Below are 9,613 nucleotides of genomic sequence, written 5' to 3' on the forward strand. Positions count from 1 at the left end.
TTCTGTACTCTGCTTCCCAAAGCCTTGCCATAAGCCGTTTCCCCTCTGCTGTGCCCCTCTGCCTTGCTGCCCCTCCTTGGAGGTAGCCCACATGGACTGAAAGTTCTACAAACCTTTCCTCCTTCAACTTGTAGGTGTCAGATGGTTTGTCTGCCATGAGGAAGTAATTAAGCCAGGCCCCTTCTAACAAACCAGTATGGAGTAGTGTAGGAGGTGTGAAGGCGACAGACCTACACTTACTGTGAGGAAGGGGAAGGTGAGGTTTTGCAGGCACAGCAGATAAAAAGCCTTGAGGCAGAGAAAAGGGAAAGGAGCACCGTGAGAGGTGTTAAGCATGCAGTGGAAAGAGAAAGAGGACCCAGGTGCTCATACAATGTTATTGTACCAGAAAGCCACCAGAGGAGGATTGAGGGCAGAAAAAGCTACATCACCTAATATTCACCTTTTACTTGTTCTAAGCATTTAACCCAGAGCCTTTGCTTGTTTTGAACCCAAGACCTTTGCACCAAGCCACATTCTCAACCTTTTTTTTTTTTTAATTCTGAGATACGGTCTTGCTAACTCATAAAATTGCACAGGCCAGGCTTGAACTCGTGTTCCTCCTGCCTCGGCCTCTAAGAGTGCTGGAATTATAGGAATGTTCTACCTTGTCTGGCTAATTTACCTTTTGTAGAATAATTCTGGCTACTCCAGGAAGTACTGGTCTTAAACCTTGGTCATCAGTGTCACTTTGAAGGGCTTGTTACAATACACATCGCACAAACTCTTCCCTCGAGTTCCTAGCTGAGTTTTATTTTTCACACCCAGCTGTAAACTCGCTGATGGACTAACCCAGTACCACACACCCATGGTCCATTCCCCTCCAAAAGCCCCACCTATGAGATTGTTGGGGGACATCTAGATATAAGTCTTAACAGAGACTGAGCCGGCGAGATAGCTCAGCAGTCTAAAGCACCTGCTTAGGCAAGTCTCGCAGGCACAGAGGACAGTGGTTTGATCCCCAGCACCATATGCCACACCAGCCCTGCCCTCAGGGCAGGCTAAGCAGGCCAAAAGCAAGAAAAACAAAACAAAACAAAACAAAAAAACCTCCGAACCTCTCCCAGCCACTGTTTGTAAGGTAACAGCATCCACCTCCCACCCTGAGTTCCTGTGCACTGTCCTGTATACTCACTGTTTCCCCTGTCATCGTCACCCTCTGACTACTTCAGTGGCACAGGAGAACTTGCTGCTTCTAGTTCATTCCACAGTGATGTTGACACTGCCAGTCCTGTGCTGCTGGTAAGAACCACTGCAGTAGAGAGTTGTTTTCAGGAAGGATAATCACAGAAGCAGGGAAACCAGTTTGTAGTAATCTAGGAAAATAGGATGATAGCTTTGGTTGTACGCATGTAGCTGTTGTTTACTAAGAGGGAAAGAATACTGTGCTGCTCTCCATTGGCAGAAGTGGGGCTTGGTTTGGAGAATGCTAAATTTGTTGAGGCTCCCAAAGAAATCTAGGTGGATATGGCCAGTAAGACTTTAGTTAAGGGAGTCTGCAGTTCACGGGAGAGTTCTAGTCCAGGAAGGGAAAGGCAGGGAGCTATAGCATACATGTGATCAATAGAGACTGTTGGTATTCATCACTGGAGAGAATGAAGATGGAGGAAAGGATCCAGGACTAAACTCGGTGGCAGAGAGCAAATTGGTCAAGCAATGGCAGTGACTCATCCACATGGCTGACACTGACAAAGGATCTGCAAACTGCAGTACAGGGTTACAGGATAAATCCTGAGGGTACTTGACTGAACTTATCAGATTCAAAAGTTACATTTCTTGTTATATAGGTCTGGCTTTATCTTGGTCTTAACCATCCAACAGAAAAGTATAAAAACGAGGTATAAAAAGTAAAGCCATATTAATATGCTGAGCTATGAAAGGCTCCAGTCAACAACTTCTGTGGATAACCCACTACTATTGTGGACTGCTGGACTGTATTGGATTGTTTTGCTGAATTCATGAACCTATAGTATTTAGATGCCAATGGAATACCCATTTCTGACAGGACTAAACAAAAAAAGGGGATACAAAAAAAGGGCCATTTTGTATCTGTATACACAGAATAGTTAGGACAGATATGCAGCTATTTTCGCTTAATTCAATGAGAAGAAAGATTTGTACTAATAGTGTTTGGACAGGATATCCTGTCTGCATCTTGTACTATGGATAACCACTAAGAAGATAACAACGTACAATGCATTAATTATTGAAACTGTCCTACTAATCAGATTTGAAACTGTCTCATTGATATTTGTTTCTCAATAATTAAAAACAAAAACAAAAAACTCGGTGGCAGTCCAGTGGGTGGAAGTAAGGGCAGTGAAAGAGACCAGTCACGAGAATATGAAGTGGTAGCCGGGGACATGCGAGGAGAACTTGGAGATGATGGCTCCCCGCATCAACAAATTCAGGTTCGTGTGCTACAAAGCCACTTTGCCTTAGCAATCACAGTCAAGTATCTACTACGGGCTACCATGCCACATTCTAGACTTTGCCTCCTTGTGGATAAATCACTCCAACAGGAAAATATGGTCCTTAGGATTGAGATTTCTTTCTTTTTGTATTTTTAGGTTGAATTTATTTTTGCAACCAAAAAACAGCATTGACAATTTAACCATAATACAGACTGGACATCCTTTCTTTCACCCTCAGGCCTTCTGCCTAGGTGACTTTTCCTTGAAGCAAATTGCCCAATTCTGAAAGATTGAGCTATAAATCTAAGTGGTTGTAATGCGGTCAGACTGCCAGGAAGTGGCATGGGTACATCTGATAAATGTTTCAGGAGGTGCAGCCTTTCCCCTGCCCTCTCCTTTTACTTTCTGGCAGTGGTTCTTGGAATCCTCTTGGCTTTTCAGCAGCAAAAAGAAACTGTGGAAACAAATGCTTCTTATTGTTCATTCATTAAGCTCTGAGCAATTTGTCTTTCATCTCTTCCTTTTTCCAAGTGCACCCAGGTGGGCAACAATGACAATTGTGATGATGGGGGAGACCAGCAATGGGGTCAGGGTGCGATTCGGGATTGGCTACAAGCAAGGAGAGCAGCATACAGATCTCATTCAGTGACAGAAGCCTTGGGCTGGAAGAAAGATTCTGAAATCAGTCAGCTTGGTTGGCTAGGAGAACAGAAGATATCAGAGTAGAGGGTATGAGGGACAAAAGACACAGAGCCCCATGCTGCCATTCTATTGTGATACAACTTCAGTCACAGCCTCTTGGTTCTCCAATTAAGTCCCAGTGTTTCCACTGCACAAAATAAGTGTCAGGATTGTTTCTCTGTGAGAAATATAATTGTATCTACTCATACGCCCTCACGCAGCCATTAGGGCCAATGTATCTCTGGCTGCAAGTAAGCCTCTCTCAGCAAACTTACTTGTAGAAGACTTATTTTGCACAACTTCACATCACTCCTGTCTGTGAGTTAAAACTTCCTAGGACTCATTTTTGAGCATAAAGAGTTTTTCTATTTAGGTATAACATGGGTCTGTGGCTTCATTAAGCTTCTCAAGGAAGGCAAGCAAAAATACTACTAGTAACTCAGCACCATTTCTCCCAAAGTAAGTCAGGGGCAGGAGAAGATGTCTGATCTGTGCATGGAGTGTGTGCGGAGGATACAATTGGTAGTGGTTCGGCTTTGTTCCTGAGGAGGTGAATGAGAGTAGATACACACTGTTGTGTGGGCCTTCTCTAGGAAGCCATAGGTGCTGGTATTTAGTGTTGCTCTCCATAGTAGCTGTCCCAGCAAAGCCTGTGTGGGATTGGGGGTTGCTTCTCTATAAGAGGAAAACATTGTTCATTACTCATATTTTCTTTCTTAAGGGGGTTCTTGGAGAACTTAGGGCCAGGTATGTAGCTGCTCTGTGTCATACTCCTTCAATAAACATTTCTTTACATTTATAGCAATGATCTATGTCCTTGGGATACATTAGTAAAACAAAACCAGACAGAAGGCTCTGGCTCCTTGGAGCTAATTTTCTATGGCATGGGGAAAAAAACATAAAGGCCTAATAATTAGCTTTCTTGGAAATTCATAAAGTACTATAGGGAAAGTAAAGCATGGTAAGAAATTTAGAAGGAAAGGACAAGTTATAATTTAATTAGAAGAGACAGAGTCTTCAAAAGGTGAATTACAGGGAAAATGGATTTGGGAAGAAAGAATCCTTAGCCAGGTGAAAAAGTCATGACAAAAGCCTTAAGGCTGAAACAAGCCAGGCGTGTACTAGGGACAGCATGGTGACCAGTGTGACTGAAGTGGCTCAAATGAAGGAAAAGTGGTGGGAGCCGGGGTCACAGAGATGAGGGGACCCTGTTTGCAGGAGGCCTCATTGATCATTGTAAGGACGGAGGCATCTAGTTGGAGTGAGAGCAGCAACCTCGACAGGAATTTAGGCAGAGGACTGATAAGATCCCAGTGACATTTTAGGGCGATCATTCTGGTTTCAAGGAAAAGTCTCCTGAAGGCAGGTTTGACAAGAAGGCTGAGAAGGAGGCAGCAGCAATTCTCTAGGGAAGAGTAACGGTGACTCAACCCAGGTGGTAGTTGTCAGGTGGTAGTGGTGTGGCGAGAGGAAGAGCAGCGACTCCAAAGGCTGGAGTAGAAGCGATGGGAGGATGGCGTTTCCATCAGTGTAATGAGCGAGATTGGATGGAGTGGGCTTGCAGGAGAAGATGGGAACTTCATTTCCAGATATGAGTTGCAGATGACTTCGAGGCATTTAAGTAGAACTGTCAAGAAGGAAGCTGTACATGAGCCTAGATTTTGGAAAGATATTCATCACAAAATAGGAATTTAGGATTCTTTGGCATACTGATGGAAGAGTTCATTAAGAAATTGAGTTGACAGGGAAAAGGAAAGCCAGGGAGCAGTCCCCAAGGCACTCTAAAAATGAATAAAGCTGGGAGAAGGGCGGGGCAATGAAATTGAACACTGAGAAAGAAGAACCAGTGAGAAATGAGATAAACGAAAGTGAAGATGTACCCTGGAAGCCAAGTGAAGAAAACATATAGAAGAGGATGATCAACGCTATCACTGGCTTTGCAAATGAATTTCCTCCTCTGTAAAATACAGGCAAAAATAACGTCTTCACTACAGGCGTGAGATAATTTATGTGAACTGTCAATCACAATCCCTGTTGCAGTAAATGCTCAAAAATATTAACTTTTTGAAAACATCTCTGAAAACAAAATCCCTTATCACTATAAAGTTGCTTGCTCTGCATAATGCGCCTAGGGGGCGCTCAAGACTTTCCCGTTTTCCCTCTTTTTCAGCAAGTAGAGACCTCAATTTTAGACATGCTATCGCAAAATGGATTCTCAGCTTGGGTGGCTGAACCATTTCTACTACACAATGAAGTGGATGTCAGATCTCAGTGTGGATAGGAATTATTTCAGGAGCTTACTAAATGCAGATCCACAGCAGGCCCAACTACCCAAGATTTTCATTGAGTAAATCCAAAGGGGACCTGGGCGCCTGGGGATCTACCCCCAAGAGCTCCCGTATCTTTCTGGGTGAAAGAAATAAAATACATAGTAGTAAGTGGCCCACAACAAACATTCTCTTCCTCTTTTCATCTTTGGGCCTTGTTTCCTTTTTCTCCTTTCTTATGTAGTCAGTGAGGCCAGCCAGCTCTAGGACTTCTTGGGGCTAGGAGGTCCCAGCAGGACCAGGCTGGTTCCACAAAATGCACAAGTGCAATGGGTGGCTTGAGCTAGCCCTCCTTGGTCTATGCTGGGACATACAAAGCGGTGCCTGCCCCTCCATATCTGGCACTCAAATATAGTTTCTTTAGCCTGGACAGATTTGACCTGTCCAGCGTTTAGTAAAATTTGAATTTGTTTCCAACCTTTCAAGTTCAAGAAATTTTGCACCCTAACACAGGTGTCTACCCTTCTGGAACAGAAAGGTCTGAATCCTGTGCTTCATTCCAAACAGCAAAGGTGTACCCTTTAGACGACCAGGACCTCTGCGATCTGAGGTCCCTCCCTCCCTCTCTCCTTCGCTCCTTCCTTCTTTTCCTCCCTCCCTTCTTCCCTTCCTTCCACCTTGGGGCCCCCACCCTCAATCAAGGCCCAAGTGTCAGTTGCCATTTATCATCATTGAGTTTTAAGTTAAGAATATGAAATATTTCTTTGGAAGACAAGAGAGTCTAGTGTTTCAAAAATAAATACCGACTGATTCTCTCACTGACATAATTTGCCTGGCTTTTGTAGGTGTTTGAGCTTCATGTCTCTAACCTACCACTTAAACCAGAGGGGGGAGGTCATCTTTACAGGCCTGGAATTCCATTAAGCAGTAATAGGGGGCAAGCTACAATAAAAGGAATGAATTTCTAACATGGGGGTGAGCAAAAGACATCAGACACAAAAGCATAACACTGTAAAATTCCATTTATGTAAAACTAGAAAAAGCAAAGCCAATCTGTAGTAACAGAAAGCAGATTTATCTTTCTGGTTTCTCTAGGCAAGGATGGGCTGCAAAAAGAGCTCAGAAACTGTTGGTGGAATGACAGAAAGGCTTGACTTGTTTGTGTGGATCTTATACAGTAGATATGGCTGTGCACTGTTAAAACCCATCACGCTGAATATTTGAAATGAGCACATTTTCTATGCCAATTTTATCTAATAAAGCTGTTTTTTAAAGCCACCAAACAGAATTGCCTGAGGAAAGAGATGAAATTAAGTGGGCTTTTGCACAGAGCTCTCCCCTCCCCCCTTTTTTGGATACCATTGTCTATGAACATATCACAGGAGGTGGCAGGACAGGATCCAAGATTTCAAGATTCATAAACATCATGAACAATATTTAAATTTAGGGACATAAATAACATGTGGCAGAAGGCAGCAGGTCCACTTAACAGTCGTGTTGGTGGAGGAGATGCAGATGGGGGTGGGCTGAGTTTGAAAGAGACTTTATCCACTTGAAGGGCTGCTCTTGGGGCCAGTGCCCTGTGGAGAAAGCCTCAGAGTGTCTTGGGAGGGGTCTCTCAGCTGGGAGAGGCACAGACAGACAGGCGGGGGGGGGGGGGGGGCACTTTTCTTTCTTCTTTCTCCACATCCTCTTCCTCTTTTAACTCTTTCTGCTCCTTCCCTAGACTTACACTCAGGAAGCTTAACCCACAAAAGCAGTTTGCACAGCTAGGGGGTTGCAATCCATGAAGTAGGCAGAGTATCTGGGTATTCTCTGGGCAGGGAGAGCCAAGTAAACCGCCCTGCAATTATCCAGGGCTTCAGTTCATGGGTTTCCGGCTTGGTTCCACCTTGCATTGGCATTTCCCTTTCTTGTGTTCTCAGGGTCAAAGGGGAAGAAAGCATTGTTGGAAATGTGAGATAGTGTCATTTGCAATTGGATGACCTACTCATAAGAAAGTGCTAGAACCCTCAGGAAATTCAGACCAGAAGTACAGTTACATGGGTGTGGGAACGGGAGCTGTAGGTGTCCCACTCTGTGCTGTGGACTTTACCACTTCCACATAATTGCTCCAACTGCTGCACCTATATTTCTTTGCTCAAGTGTTTTCCAAAGTGGCTACACCATTAGGCACTCCTCCAAGCAGTACCTTGCAGTTCTAGTAAGCACTTGGTATCTAAAAGCCATTCTGATAGATGCAATGTTATCTCACCATAGTTTTAACTTGCATTTCTGTGCTGAGTAATGATGTTGAATTTTTTCATGTGCTTATCAGGTATCTGTGTCTCCTTATCTTATTGAAAAAACTTAGTCCATTAAACACACACACACAAATAAATAAATAAGACAATTTTTTTCTTATTGTTCAGTTTTGATAGTTCTTCGTATATTCTAAATTAAAGTTTACTGTCAGATGAATGATTTTCAAATATCTTTCTCAGTCTGTTGTTTGTGTTTTCATGCATTTAGTAGTATCTTTCAAAAAGCAAGAGCTTTGGGGCTAGGGAGATAGCTTGATGGTCTAAATGCTTTCCTGGCAAATGAAGGACCTGGGTTCAATCCCTGGTACCACATGCCTTGCTGGCCCCCAAACCCCAGGTGCACGGTGCCAGCCACCGAACCAAAGTGTGGTGGTGCACGCCTGTAATCCCAGCACTGGAGGCTGAGACAGGAGGACCACTACAAGTCTGAGCTGCATAGCGAGACCCTATACCAAACAAATAAGTGATTAAACAAACAAAAGAGTTTTGCATTTAATGAATTCCAATTTATCAATTTTTTTCGCTTTTAATGGTTTGTGCTTTAAATATCATATCTCAGAACCATTTGCCTAGCAAGTTAGAATTAACACCTAAATATTTATGATACATTTTTAATTAATTTTGCATATGGTATGAAAAATTAATCTAGGGTTATTTATCTGTGTTTAGATTCTTCTTCCAGTTATTTCTGATAATACATTTCAACATTATCAGTTTGTCTTTTGCTTTTCTTCCCAGATAGAGTTGATATAAATATTTTCATATATGTCTAATCTAGCTTTTAATGCATTTGTACATAATTGTGTGTCCATAAACTATGGTATTATATTTGTTTTACTAAGTTTTAATAGATACCTATCTTGATAAGTGTAGATGTAGTTCATTCATCCTAAATGCTATGTAATATCCCATCATATGAATAGACCTTCTGTTTATTGATAGACATTATGGTAGAATCTATTTCTTTCAGTAGTACAAATACTGCTATAACAAAACCATTTCTGGACACATTCCCTGTACTTATGTTAAAGTTTGACTAAAATATATAAAAGAAATTCAATTACTAGGTACTGAAGTGTATCTTTTTACTAAAATAGCTGAATCAATTGACAATCCTACAACAAAATAATTTACACCAGAGAATGAAACTCTGAAATTACTGGCAATGTGATAGGTATGAAATTGTTTCATTTTAAAAAAAATTACATTCACTTGATTACTTTTCTTTTTTTTTCAACCCAAGGTTTTTTCATGGAGCTATTTGGGGAGCTTAGTGTTTTGGGGGAGGACTGCTTTTTGTTTTGTTTTCGTTTGTTTGAGACAGAAGGCACTAAGTTGCCCAGGGTGGACTCGAACCTTTTTGCCTCAGCCTCCCAGAGTGATGGAATTGCAAGTGCGTACCACTGGACCAGCTGCATGCATCCTATTTAATGCTTATTAGTCATTTTTGCATTATCCTTTCTTACAAGTCTCCTCTTTACATTAGTTTTTAATTTTTATAAAAGTATGTGTCAATCTTTTCTGCATAGGAATTTGTGTATTTTATAAAAGTTACCACGGTTGCAAAATAGCTCAGCGGTCTAAGTGCCTGCTTAGGCAAGTGCAGAGAGCAGAGTTCTATCCCTGGCACCGCATGCTGTGCTGTCCCCACCCCCGAGCATGCTGAGCCGGCCACTGACTCTGGGCATGGTGGCGCATACCTGTAATCCCAGAGCTATAGAGGCTGCAAACAGGAGGCTCACTAGAGTCCAAACTGCATAGTTAGACCCTGCATAAAATACATTAAAAAAAAGTTACCTTCACTCTGAGCTCATGAACTATCCTCTATGTTTTACTTTCTCCATATGTATGTTTTCAGCTATGTATCTTTTCCAAAGCTATCTGTTGAGGTACATTTTTCACAAGGAAA

Source organism: Octodon degus, unplaced genomic scaffold (genome assembly GCF_000260255.1).
Source record: "Octodon degus isolate 3935 unplaced genomic scaffold, OctDeg1.0 scaffold00095, whole genome shotgun sequence".
NCBI classification, from domain to species: Eukaryota; Metazoa; Chordata; class Mammalia; order Rodentia; family Octodontidae; genus Octodon; species Octodon degus.